At 39.7% G+C, this 12,108-nt stretch overlaps 1 long non-coding RNA gene across 1 annotated transcript in view; it reads left to right on the forward strand.

Annotated features, from left to right (window-relative positions):
* Positions 1–12,108, forward strand: part of LOC139952866 (uncharacterized) — a 61,101-nt gene that overhangs the window by 22,782 nt on the left and 26,211 nt on the right. The window contains exon 2 of the long non-coding RNA XR_011787920.1: positions 11,277–11,335. This is a non-coding gene — a long non-coding RNA (uncharacterized lncRNA). The remainder of the gene's footprint in view (positions 1–11,276; positions 11,336–12,108) is intronic.

Consider the following 12,108-nt stretch of genomic DNA (forward strand, 5'->3'; position numbering starts at 1 on the left):
CAATAGCTCTGGAAAAATTACAGTAATTACGTATTATATCTGAATCTGACAGTACACAATCCCGATGCATTGAAATTACCACGTGAACATGTACATGTACAATCCATTAACCACTCGCTCAGCTGTTAAAATGCTTTCATGAAAAATTCCTAGCATGCTCTTGTAACTTTTCAGCTCACTTGCTCTGTCAAAGTACATGAACGGGCCATTCTATTTAAAAAGTATATGCAGTCAACATTGCTCTTGAATTTGATTTGAGTATTTTTGAGCTGCTTTTGGTAACAAGCTTAGATTGCAGCAGAGCAACTGTGGTGAAACGAATACATTACTATACAGCACTTTAATTTTAATTTTAAAAATGTCCCGAACTAGGGCTTGAATTGAGGGGGAAAATCCACACGACCGAACAGGGGTTGTTGCTCAAAATGTTTACTGGACTAGAATTGTTCTAACAAGACCGATATCATAGACCTGCTTAGCAGCCGAAATTGGGCCCTGAAGTCATAATGACAGTTACCATGGCATCCAGATTATTGTTGCTCAATTTGTTGATTTTTGTTCTTACATGTAGATCATCATATTAGATGGTGACCTCTTAAAGGCACTGCACACTACTGGTAATTGTCAAAGACCAGTCTTCTCACCTCAATATATGCACAAAATAACAAACCTGTGAAAATTTGGGCTGAATTGGTCATCGAATATGCGAGAAAATGATGAAAGAAAAAACACACTCTTGTTTGACGAATTTGTGTGCTTTCAGATAGGACTTGTAGCTAGAAGTCTTTTAATATTTTAGTGAGAAATTAACTCTTTGTCAAAAACTACGTTACTTCAGAGGGAGTCGTTTCCAACAATGTTGTATATTATCAACAGCTCTCCAATGCTTGTTACCAAGTCAGTTTTTAAGTTAATATTTGTTTTTGAGTAATTACCAAAACATGTCCTTTTAACTAGCATGTACTGTAGACAGGCTCTTAATTAAGGCAAGTGACGAGTTTGTCTGTGGTGGGTTTCATATTCATTTCATTAGCGCAAACAGCATTTCAAGCAGAATTAATTGCCAGGGTGATTGGTGCTTGAAATAAGTGTCCAAATTACTTTCACAATTTTTGGTTTGAAACGAGGTTGTGCCATCCCTTTAAAAAATATGAAGGCAAAGGCAGTTCATGCATGCATGTACAAGGCCAGCCGAGCCTTCCACATTGTCAACAAGGCCACTCCAGCATAAACAGAAGACACAGGTATGGTGCCTTGCCCCTTAAAGGAACTGGACACTATTAGTAATATCTCAAAATAATTGTTAGCATAAAAACTTACTTGATAGCAAGCAATGGAGATCTGTTGATAGTATAGGGCCATGTCACAGGAGGCAATTAACGAGCAACCAGTTCCAGGCAATCTTCAAGAAGAAAAGCCATTCACATTTGAATGTTAAAATTTTTCTTTTGTGGATCGTAAGAAAATGTTTTGAAGTTGACTCATGTGCTACCAAAGTGATCGTGTAGCATATGTGCTGCAGTGGGTTGCCTCCAAGTTGCCTGCAAAAGTTGCCTCATGTGACAAGGCCCTAAAACGTTGTGAGTAACAGCTCCCTCTGAAGTTTTTGATTAAAAGGTAAATTTTCACTAAAATATTTGTTTTTTATTATTCTCTCGCAACTTCGAATACCTATTGAGTTCAAGATTTCACAGGTTTGTTATTTTGTGCATTATGTTGAGATACGCCAAGTGAGAATACTGGTCTTAAACAGTTACAAAACGTGTCCAGGGGTGGATTTCACAAAGGTAGTCCTAACTTAGGACTAGTCCTAGGCAATGCTAAGAGATAGGACCAGTCTTAAGTTAGGACCAGTAACTCATCCTAACTTAGGACCAGTCCTATCTCTTAGCATTGCCTAGGACTAGTCCTAAGTTAGGACTACCTTTGTGAAATCCACCCCAGTGCCTTTAATGATAGTACTACCTGACTGAGGTAGTCAAAGCACTTTTATGGCATGCTGGCATTATTGGATTTAGCATGCAGTGAGAGCGATTAGTCTCCTGTTCACATGTTCAGGTTGACCCAACTCTCTCTTTAGCTCTGGCTGTTGTAGGCTTCTTAAAGGCACTGGAGTACAAAACAACCAGGAATCTGCGATCTTCAAATATCTTCTGCGATCTTCAAATAAATCCCTTCTGACCCCCCCAGTTATCAAAACCAAGTCGTATGGTTCCCGCTCTTTCCAATATGCAGCAGTTCAGTTATGGAACAGTCTTCCAGAGGTTGTTAAACAGGCTGAGACATCAGAACAATTCAAAACCCGGTTGAAAACATATCTGTTTACTTTGTACAATAATTGTTGATTTCCTTTTACAGCGCATAGGGACCTCACGGTGATATGCGCTACATAAGAATGGTTTTATTATTATTATTATATTACTGGGGCCGATTTCACAAAGCGCTAAGATTGATTTGTAATTGTTAATCAATCGTAGTTGGTAAGTAAAGTATGATGTCAAATCCCTATGGTAGTACTATCAAATTGTCTTGCGACAATTGTATTGCTTTGTGAAATCGGCCCCTGGACACCTTTGCTGACTGTCAAAGACAAGGGCCCAATTCCATGGAGTTGCTTAAGGATTATGCTTAGCAGTTTTCTGCGAAGCAAAAATAAGCAGGAAAACAGTCTCATTTTGTACATGTGTGACATGGTATTTTGGCAGGTTATCATGTCCTGGTTAGCATAATTATTTAGTTCTAAGGTACTTTTTGTTCTTAAGCAGCTGTATGAGGTCTTGTTTTAATGCATCATCAAATGTCACATCTTGCGTCTTAACGTTATGTCATGTCACATTATAGAGTAAGGACAGACACCTGATAGACACTGGACACCTTTGGTAATTGTCAAAGACCAGTATTCTCACTTGGTGTGTCCTTGCATAAAATAACTAACCAGTGAATATTTAGACGTAACTGTTCATTTAAGTTGCAAGAGAATAATGAACAAAAAACACCGACAAAATTTGTGTCTTAAGACCCATCCCAGGTTAGGATGAATCCGCGTTTTGTGAAATTGGCTGTAGTACCTTTAAGACCAATGTCCTTGGCAGATGAAACAGGGACAGAGAAGGAGGGAGACTGAAATGGAATGTAGGTCATCTTCTTGTGATTGGACGGAGTTAGTGGGTGTAAAACCTACCTGTACTGAAGTACCCTACACTTAACGCAGAGAAAAGGTTACGATTCTGGCTGTAGTAATATGGGTCAAGTTCAGATCAATGAATCCATGAGAATTAGCCTAGAAAGTACACAGGCCTGATACTTCATGGAGGCAACGCAGGCGATTGCCTCCATGCCCTGCCGTCGATTTCACAAAGAGTTAGGACTCGTCTTATCTCAAGTTAGGACGAGTAACTCGTCCTAACTTAGGATTAATCTTAAGGTCTGCATGCTACAGTGCAGGGTTGGGACTCGTCCTAAGTCCTAAGATTAGTCTTAAAGGAACACGTTGCCTTAGATCGGTCGAGTTGGTCTTTGAAAAGCGTTTGTTATAATATGCATATGGGTAGAAAGATGCTGTAAAAGTAGAATACAATGATCCACACAAACATGCCTCGAAATTGCACGGTTTTTCTTTTACCTCGTCAACTAACACGGTCAGCCATTTATGGGAGTCAAATTTTTGACTCCCATAAATGGCCGACCGTGTTAGTTCGCACAGTAAAAGGAAAGCAATTTCGAGGCAAACTTGTGTGGATCATTGCATTCTACTTTTAAATTATCTCTCCAACCATACGCATTTTACAACAAACGGTTACAAACGCTTTTTTATAGACCAACTCGTCCGATCCAAGGCAACGTGTTCCTTTAAGTTAGGAAGAGTTTTGTGAAATCGACGGCAGGTGGTCATTACCTTGGTGCCCTTGAAATGCCCCAGTAGTAGAAATTCACAATTTCCTCAAAGGGTGCCCTTTACCAGGGAGAAAATGCCTTGGTGTCCTTGCCCTTTCAAAATTGAGTCATACAGGGAGTACAGATGTTTTTTAAATTTTTAGTAACTACTTGTATTGAGGAAAGACAATGTATCGGATGTGGTGGGGTTTTAAGGTGGCCTGATTTTTAGAAGATTAAATGTTTAGAGGGCTCTTAAAGTGTTGTCTGAGTGATTGATCGTAAGTGGCGTTTTAAAGGGAAGGTATACGTTTGGTTATCACTATTAAAATTAATGCAAGTGCTGGAATGACTTCTTTGCAAGTTCGCTGTAACGCTTTTGTACGCAATGGCATTTTACAAATTAAGGAATGCCCGGGGCGGGGCACTGGACATTCCAACACGAATTTGCAGAATGCTAAGGCGATGGGTTACATTAAAGACAATACAAACTTTTGGTTTGAAGCCTTCAGTAGCTTTTGATAGTATCAACGCATTTTTGAGAAACATTTCACTTCAAGTTCAGAATCAATGAATCTATGAGAATTAGCCCAGAAAGTACGTTTTTTTTCTTTTCTTTCTTGGATGGAGGGAAGACGATGTATCGGAGTTGGTGGTGTTTGAGGTGGCTTGATTTTTAGAAGATTTGTTCAGATGGATCCAAGGTTTTTCTCAAGTTAAATTGTCCCACTTATGACACGGTTGTGTCACACCTTAAATACACTAGACACTATTGGTAATTACTCAAAATAATTGTCAGCATAAAAAAACTTACTTGGTAAAGGGAAGGTTTACGTTTGGTAATTACTCTTAAAATTAATGGCAACACAAACTTTTGGTTAGTAGCCTACAGCAGCTTTCAATAGTAGTAAAAAGCATTTTGAAAAACAAGTCACTTCAAGGTATAACTATGTGTTTTTGTAAAAAGATTTTTTTAGGCCCCAAAATTTGAATCTGAGAAGCAGTGCGTGGGCATAATCTGCTTTGGATTTTCGGCGATATAAAAAGAAAAGAAAAGGGTAATATTAGATGTAAATATTCACATGTTGGTTTTGTTTTTTACATCTACATTCAGGCCTGTGTTGCATCACAGAGGCAACGAAGATGATTGCCTCCAATCCATGCCCCCCTGGTCATTGCCTTGGTTGCCTTGAAATGCTCTTAAAAAGTAGAATGCCCTGGTGCCCTTGCCCTGAAAAAAAAACCCCAAAGCATACAGGCCTGAACATTTATATAGGATTAAAAAAAACAAACAGTTCTAAAAATCAAAGATAGACATTGCCGTTATTTAACAATGCCCTGATTTCCATTGACCAGATTCCCATCTTCTGACTGTCCCAAATACTCCACTGTCTAGCCCAAGAGTTCCATGACCCTTTGGGAATTGCGTTTTTTTTTCTCTTTCTCTTCAAAACCACATGCTTTGCATTTTCGAGCTTGGTCGAGGAAAAAAAAGAATAAAGTTATACCTCACATGTATGAGTCACTTGATGGAGAGTATTGTACCACGATATTGAATGTTACACACCATCTTTATTGGATTACAAACTTGGGGTTATTGGCAAACGCTAGCCATTGCTTTAGACCACGCTGAAGGTATTATTCTGCAGCGGCCGTTAACAGCGTGGAGCTTTTTTTCTTCTGCTTCTCTGTTGATCTTCTGTGTTTATTGTAATTGTCAGATTTATATTAGTCACCCTAGAGAAGATATTGGACCTGGGAAACACAGGCCTGATACTTCACAAAGGCAACGGAGGCATCGCCTCTGTTGCCCCTTGTCATTGCCTTGGTGCACTTAAAATGATCCAGTAGAAATTAATTTACAATTTCCTCACAGGGTGCCCTTTGCTAAAGAGAAAATGCCTTGGTGCCCTTGCCCTTTCAAAAACGTAGCTCACAGCCCTAGAAATATAAATCTGGCTCTATAAATCTGGCAATGACAAGTTGCCCCTTGTCATTGCCTTAGTGCCCTTGAAATACTCCGTTAGAAATTTACAATTTCCTCATAGGGTGCCCTTTGCTGAAGAGAAATTGCCTTGGTGCCCTTGCCATTTCAAAAACGAAGCTCACAACCCTGGAAATATAAATCCTGTAATTGTTTGTGAACTGGCTGTAGTGTCGATCTATGCAAGTAATATTTACTTGTTTATTTATTTAGGCTTTAAAAAACAACACAAAGATAAACAGAAAACTGAGAAAAAAACATCTTACCAAGAATTCCGAAAAACAGAGAAATATGTAGATGTAAAAAAATATACAGCAGCCTAGAGATTGCCCAAAAGCGAACTAAATCACTACCCAAAAGAGCAATTCCTATACAAAGAAAGACCAAACAGACAAGTATCAACATTAATTAATAATAATGATAATAATAACAACAATAATAATAATAATAATAATAATTGTGGCTTCTTATATAGCGCACATGTCCGTCACCCAGTGACGCTCCTCCAGCCGATTCACGAAACGCTAGGATTAATCCTAACTCGAGTTAGGACGAGTAACCCGTCCTAACTTAGGATGGGTTCAATGCGTCCTACATATTTTGATACGGAACTGAACCCGTCCTAAGTCCTAAGATTAATCCTAATTTAGGAAGAGTTTGGTGAAATCGACGGCTGGCGCTGTAACATACAGTATTTCCTGCCATATTTTGGACCAAGTTTGAATTAGACTACATACACTAAAACATCCCAGTACGTTTCAAAAACATTATTCAGAAATGCTAGAAACCCAACTTTTGTTTTTGTTTTTGTAAAATGTAAAATTGTTTAAATGTATTTATTTTTAGCTTGAAACCATATTGTTCACTGACTGTAGGTTATTACTCATTGATTATTATGCACTATGGCAAACTTAAAAATAGTTAAGCCCTCTTCACACGCAAAGGCAAATAAAGGTCCTTGGACACTGGCGCCAGTTGTCTTGACCATGGACGTTGGTCAAAACTCAAAACACAACCTTTCACACGATACAGAAACCAACGTCCCTTTTCACAGACCCTTCGTCTGTGGGGTGTCAAAGGCTAACCTTGTTTATCGCCCGCTCACTGGTATATCTGCGCAGCTAGCATGGAATCGCAATTACATGTGCGGATTACCAATCATCTTGCGCACATGCGTGTTAGCTCTAGCTCAACAGCGGTCCTTGGTCTGTGAGGCCTGGGGTGTTCATTCACACTGCAAGCACAGATGATCGTGGGGAATTTTCACACCGTTGTGTTTTTCTGTCAATGGTAGGCCTGTGTGCTTTGTTTTTTGAAAGGAACACCAGGGCACTTTCCCCTTGATAAAGGGCACCCTATGAGAAAATTATAAATTTGTTTTGATGCATTTCAAGGGCACCAAGGCAATGATCAGGGGCATGGAGGCAAATGCCTTCATTGCCTCATTGAAGTATCAGGCATGCGATGGTTTTGATTGTGGTCAGAAAAAGACCGTGCTTGTGTACAGCAGAGGCCTATTTCACACGATGTGCATTTCTGGACAACAATATATATGTTCTTAGGAGCATCGACCCCCCTTCTTATTTTCCTCGTGTAAAAAGACCTTTAAGCTAGGTCTCGCTAAACATCACAAACTCATGTTGAAAACGATACTATAATAAAAATGTCTTCATGAGTCTGTTTGCTTACGTAGGTGGAGCAGTGATATATTTTCCAATAAAAAAACATATCTTAATTCTCTATCATTGGGATTTGAAGTCTCCTCATTGGTCAGTTAAGTTTAAGGTGGGTGGAGCCAGTGACTTTACAAAATGAATTGCTCACTCAGAAACAAGTAGCCTAATTGGTCAAATCAAGAATGTAGGTGGGGCCTTCAGATGTCAATCAATCTTTTTACAAATGGGCATCACAACCTGTTTGCTTGATCGGACCATAAGAACGCCAGGATAGTTGTGGAGGGCATATCAAGAGTTTGCTTGGCAAAAGAAAACTCATAAAAAGAGGACAGCTTCCTCGTCAGTGCCGACAGCTTCACCTTTGAGAAGTGGCCCCGACGCCAAGAATAGCTTTCTTATCTGTCCCAGCAAGCAAACAGGTTGTGATGCCCACTTGTAACAAGACTGATTGACATCTGAAGGCCCCACCCACATTCTTGATTTGACCAATTAGGCAAACTTGTCAACTTAAAAAGTTAATAGCTCCACCCACCAACAACTTATTGACCAATTAGGAGACTTTAAATCTCAATGATGGAGGTACAGTTTGTCATACTCTCTCTCTTTGAACTGATCTCTGGAGAAAACTTCAAAGAATGTTCAAATTAACCTCAGGAGAAAACTTTTCACCCTACAGTCTGGTTGGCGTAGTGGTATTTTCCCCTCACCTTCAACCTTGGGACTCGGTTTGAATCCAGCCAGGGGCACTTTGTTGATTAGGTTTTCATTCCCAAACTGATTGATTGAGTTTTTCCCGGGAATAATTCTCTGTGGGGTTTCCTCCCGCACTTAAAATCCAAACTTCTTTCTTATGAGTTCTTGGATTCAAATGGCTATTCTGAGAGCTCTTAGCGCCACAATCAAATTAATAAATGAAATGAAAGAAACAATCAGTGTGGAAGAGATTTTACCATTGAATAACTCAAGAAATTTTTGTACCTGTTGGATTTGCCCTGGTTTAACTCTTTCCTCTTGCCCTATTATCGTGAAAGATCAGGTGTCTTGCCAATTTTTTAAAATAATAATTTACACAACTTTAAGGAATGTTAACAATGTCATCCATAATTTAAGAACAGTTATGGAGTAAATGTACGAGACTGTGCAATATAAGGAGAAAACATAAACATTTATTGCATAATGATTAAAGCCTATGTGTAACAATTTTAACCTTTGAAGGTCAGGGGTTAAAGGGAAGGTACATGTTTGGTAATTACTCAAAACAAATATTAACTTAAAAACTGACTTGGTAACAAGCATTGGAGAGCTGTGATAAAACATTGTGGGAAACGACTCCCTCTGTGTAAGTAACATAGTTTTTGAGAAAGAGGTAATTTTCACTCAAATAATAAAAGACTTCTAGCTAGAAGTCTTTTATTCCTATCTGAAAGCACACAATTTCGTCCAACAAGGGTGTTTTTTCTTTCATCATTTTCTCGCAACTTGAATGACCGATGTTCACAGGCTTGTTATTTTATGGTTATGATGAGATACACCAAGTGAGAAGACTGGTATTTGACAATTACCAAACATGTACCTTCCCTTTAAGCAGGAGTTCTGGGTAGTTTACTTGGTACCTTTAGATGGGTATACCATCCATAAATGGGTGGGGAGCCATAGGGAGCCGATGGTACCCTATAATTGAATCACATCCCGGTGGGTTTCTGGATCTATAAATGGCTGGGTAACCTACGGGCTTCAAGTACCTTAACCTAGAATTTAATGGCAACCTAGGGTGTCTGGATCTATTTAAACGGGTGGGTATGGGTAGACGAGGGCATCGAGGTTACTTACCCCAGAGGAGCTAATGGCAACCCACTTGCAGGGCCAAATTTCATAAAGTCTGTAAGCACAAAAATTTGCATGAAATTTGTTCATTAGTAAAAACAGGATTACCAACCAAATTTTCAAGGTGTTTTTCAGGATAACCAATCAACAGCAAGTAACTAGCAAAATGCAACAATTAATATTTTGTTGGTATTCTTGTTTTTTTTTATCAAGGAATAAATTTCATGCTTAGCAAATTGTTGTGCTAACGGGCTTTATGAAATTGGGCCCAGGTGTCCACAGGGTACTTTGCCTGTGAACTAAAAGGCATCTGTATCAAGAGAAGTCTCTCTACAGTGTGGGCTTCTTAGGGAATTGCTGGAATTTCACCCAAAGGCATCATGAACACTGGGCATCATGAACACTGGGCGTATCAAGGCGTATCAAGGCGTATCAAGGCGCTATTGGGTAGCTCACCTTAGGATATCATAGGCAACCCAGGGTGTCTCTAGGTATCTCTGCCTGGGAAATAATACCCAATTTGGGGTGTTTAAGGGTTGTTTTTAACCAAGGAAGGAATAGGCAACTAGTATGATGCTCAGCCTGAACTGGGTGCCCCAAGGCAACCCAAGGCGTCACAGGTATGTCTCTAGGTATCTCTGCCTAGGAAATAATGGGGAACTTGGGGTGTTTAAGGGTTGTTTTTAACCAAGGAAGGAATAGGCGACTAGTATGATGCTCAGTCTAAACTGGGTGCCCCAAGGTGACCCAAGGCGTCACAGGTACATGTCTCTAGGTATCTCTGCTTGGGGAAAACTGGGCAACTTTGGGGTGCTTAAGGGTTATTTTTAACCAAGGAATAAATAGTCGACTAGTATGATGCTCAGCCTAAACTGGGTGCACTAAGGCGACCCAAGGCGTCACAGGTATGTCTCTAGGTATCTCTGCCTGGGAAACAATGGGCAACTTGGGGGTGTTTAACAAGGGTTATTTTTAACCAAGGAATAAATTGTCGACTAGTATGATGCTCAGCCTAAACTGGGTGACCCAAGGCGACCCAAGGCGTCACAGGTATCTCGCCCTGGGAACTAAACGGGCTATCCAGGGCGTCTGGTCTACTGAACTATCCAGGGTGGCATTCGAGGAGGATTCTAAATTGTCCTGTCACAGATTGCCCCTGCGGATTACTGGGACAGTTTATCCAATTAGGGAATCCTTGCGCCGTCAGGGCCAATTGGTATCGTGGGCTGGTGACAAGGAGGAACAAGTGACGCCCCTTGGACTTCTTCCAGGAGTTCATACCTTCCTGCCGTTGGGAGCAGGGGGGGGGGATTTCGTTTTTAAGGAATTGCTTGACTGCAATCTTGGCTTGAAAGAAAAACACAACCTTCTGGAAAAAAAAAAACACTTGTACATTTGGGTACAAATTCAGACTTTAATTTTTTTGTCCCCAGATTTTTGTTTAAAATTTATGTATATAAATTTTTTAATGATTCCTATGATTGCTTATGAAAAGAATTTCAAGCAGTTTCTTTCTCATCCTACTTTAAATTATTTTCAGCTGAGATGTATGCTGAAACCACTTGTTGTTGCTACTTTTTTTCTTGGTGAAACGTGAAGTTTGGCTTGAAATAATTACTACTCAAAGAGGTTTTTTTTTTAACAGGCATGGAAGTTCATCTTTGAAAGGGCAGAACCATTATCATTTTTGCAAAGGGCACTTTCATTTGGAAATCTTTAAGAACATTTAAAACATTTGAATGGGGCACCAAGGCCAAGACCAGGGGCAACAGAGGACACATGGCCACCATGGCCCTTCGTGTTATTCCAGGTCTGGTGATATTGCAGATTGAGTTTATTTTGCCTAAGTTTCAATCTTCCTTTCAGAATTCACAAAAGGTAATTAAAATCTATATTATTTTTTTCTGTTTTCTTAACAGGACTAGCTGAGCATAAATAAACGTGGTAAGCAGTGATCTGATCTCACTGGCAAAAGCTGGTAAGTTTTCCTCTTTCATAATCAATTTAAGGTGTAATTTTGGTATTGTTTTTCATATTACCAGATCATTTTGTTTACCAATACTGCAATCGTATTATCTCTTAAAAATCTGTTCTAGACAGATTGATTGTCTCAGGTTTGCAGATGAAATTGTTTTGTGAAGAAAGTGTGTGGCACGGCTTCCTTCCTTAATATGCAAACCAACAACAACAGCTTCTTTGATTTCACACTAGGGTAAATTAGAAATACCTACAATAACAATTTAATTACAGTTACTGCCTGCGTAGGACCCAACCACTAAACCCGTGCACAGGAGGAATTCAGCCAATTGCCAATCAGCGCGAACGATCAAGTGCAAATTGTTAAGCCTCGCATGAATCATTAATAAATATTTGTCGCCACTTCATTACCTTATAATGGAAAGAATAAAGGAAACGACATATTAACTCGTAAAGAGATGAGCAGATAACCTCCTCTCGCCCCCCTCTATAAAAGAAAAAAAGTGCAGCGAGCGTCAGAAGAACTTGAGGTCAGAAGGAAAAGTCAATTGGGAAAAAAAGTATCAGAAGATTTCCGGAGCTATTCATCATCTCAGGCCTGTACGCTTCGTTTTTGAAAGGGCAAGGGCACCAAGGCATTTTCTCCTTGGTAAAGGGCACCCAATGAGGAAATTGTTATTTCTACTGGAGCACTTCAAGGGCACCAAGACGATGACCAAGGGGCAGGGAGGCAATCATCTTCATTGAAGTAACATGCCTGTAATCTAAAGTGTT

This window comes from Asterias amurensis, chromosome 21 (genome assembly GCF_032118995.1).
Source record: "Asterias amurensis chromosome 21, ASM3211899v1".
Classification (NCBI taxonomy): Eukaryota; Metazoa; Echinodermata; class Asteroidea; order Forcipulatida; family Asteriidae; genus Asterias; species Asterias amurensis.